This window comes from Mesitornis unicolor, unplaced genomic scaffold, assembly GCF_000695765.1.
Source record: "Mesitornis unicolor isolate BGI_N332 unplaced genomic scaffold, ASM69576v1 scaffold30365, whole genome shotgun sequence".
Taxonomy (NCBI): domain Eukaryota; kingdom Metazoa; phylum Chordata; class Aves; order Mesitornithiformes; family Mesitornithidae; genus Mesitornis; species Mesitornis unicolor.
This window is the reverse complement of record NW_010185306.1, coordinates 1-2,393: the sequence shown is the minus strand read 5'-3', so window position 1 is coordinate 2,393 and position 2,393 is coordinate 1.

The following is a 2,393-nucleotide window of genomic DNA, read 5'->3' as shown; positions in this document are numbered from 1 at the left end:
CTTTCCCTTACTCAGAAGCAGTTTCATGACAAAAGAGATAAATAAGACTGTCAGTGTCCCACCTTCCCCACCTACCAACCTCCTTCTCTGCACGAGTACTGCTCGCTTGGAGCTCAGGGTGCCCCAACACCTCCATAGCAGGTAGCCTCACTGCTAGAGAGCAGCTGGGCAGAAGGGAAGTTTTCAGTTGGCTCCTTGAACTAGGACAGGGTATGACATGGAGAGAAAATTAATAAATAAAAAATAGTAAAAAATGAAATGCTTACACACACACACCAAGCATAACTAGATTCTACAGCAGATTTAAGTTTAGCTAAGTAATTCTTTACTATTTCCAACATATTGCAGAAGAGTGAATTAGAACAGTGAAGGGCCAAATTCTTAAGACATCAATTTTTCTAATCTTAGGTTGTACATATTCTTGCATTACACCAGCAATCACATATTGACAAGTACACTCCCCAGTTACTTACAATAGCTTGTCAATAATTGTACAGTCAGGCAGGAGACTAAAGAAACAGTTTTGTTGTACTGCATCCCTGCACTGAAGTCAGGCATGAACTGCAAAAAGCACATAACAGATGCAAGTCCTAGAGTCTAGCATCACAGAGAATGTTATCCTTATTGCTCCAGTCACCTCTGCATAACTAACTTTAATCTGACTTGGTCTTAGTGAGAGTTTGGTCTAAAAGTAAATGTATTTAGTACTACTTCCACTGATTATAGCAATATTATAATGGGTTTCTCAACTTCGTTCTTTAAGTGTTGTCTGCCTACCTTAATGAAAGAGCCTGATTGGTAGACAAACAACAGACCTGTAAGAGTGGCAGAGCATATGTATAGTGCCTAATGAAGATATCAGTCACAAAGCTAATTAAGCTGTTCTAATAAGGTGTTATCTTTTGCATGGCAAATTGAAAGTGTAATAAACCATGAGAACCAGTTGTTCATATCAGTGAAAAATGGGTTTACTATTGCCCGCTATATAAAATGTCTCTCCCTCAGAAAAAACAAGGAGGCACAAGTAACTACAGCATGCATGAGAAAGACACCCTGCAGTCCAGGCCATGTGTGCTTTCCAGCAACAACGGAGTTGACCAGTGTCTGCCAGACTGCACAGAGTATGGGAGCTGCTGCCTGAAGAGCTGCATATAGACATGCAGCACACGCACGCCCAGCACTGCAGATCACTGCACACTCACAGAATGCAGATACAGTCTCATGGCACTACTTAAGTATCTGCAGCTTTTTCTTTTTAGATTACAGACTATGAAACTAGTTTAATGCTGAACCACTAGTATCCTTTAGAAGGAAAGGATTATCATCCTGATAAGAGACAGAGTTCATATTTATTTTCTTAGGGCACTAAAGACTGTTTTCCTTGAATTTCCTCTCCTTTAGTGGGCTGGAAAGTGGTGGAGAAAGGGAGTTTCTTTAAGGCCAATTAAGAGAAACCTTAGACATAAATTTCAGGCAACAAAACTGATCTAATAGCTTAATGCTACATAAAGGGGGAGATGTTGCTCCCTCCTGTGCTGTCTGCTCTTCCTTGATCTCCTTCTTAGTCTCTCACCTATGCTCCATCTTGGGCATTTCTCAGACCTTTCAATAAGCCCATCTAAATCACAAAAAAAAATGACAGTAAAGCTCTTTTTCCTTTCCTTTCCCTTCGCAAAACTTCTGCTGGGAAAGTTGAACCTGCACAAAGAATGGTTTTACTAAAATGAGAGCAAATAAGTCACAGACATACACAAAGTCATCCACTTCCACTGTGGTGAGCTTATGGATAAGTCAGGCCCAATATTTGAAGTGATATCCCTAGAGGATTTTTGTGTCCAACACTGCTGAGACAATTAAGTTAATCTCTCTTCCCTATCTTCAGTTACTATGAGGGACTACAGAAGTATAGGAGAGGGAGGAGTAGGAGAGGAGTAGGAGCAGTAGGAGCAGAAGCAGGAGAGGGACACGTAAAAAGGCAAGCCCTGGATCAGAGTTACCTTGAGGATCATGAGTATGGTACTGGTAGCCCTTTTTGTGGTAGAATGGGCTACTAGATGAAGGTAGAGAGTTCAGTCCTCAGCTGAAGCTAGTGAACATAAGTTTTAAACCTCCAGTAAGCCACACTTTCAGTTTTTGCTTCATGGTCTCTTTAGAAGAGATACTTGGTATCAGGTTATCAATACCTGCAAGTCACTTTATCTGGGCAGTTACTGCGGTCATTTGAGCAGATATCAAAGTGCATGTAGGGAGGAAGGGCAGGGAAAAAGTGAGAGTTAGAATACAGGTCCACAATCAACAGGAACTGTTCTTCTTACAGCAAGAAAATTAAAACAGATTTCCCCTTCAGACATACAGGCTTAAGACAGAATCACAGAACAGAATCACAGAACATT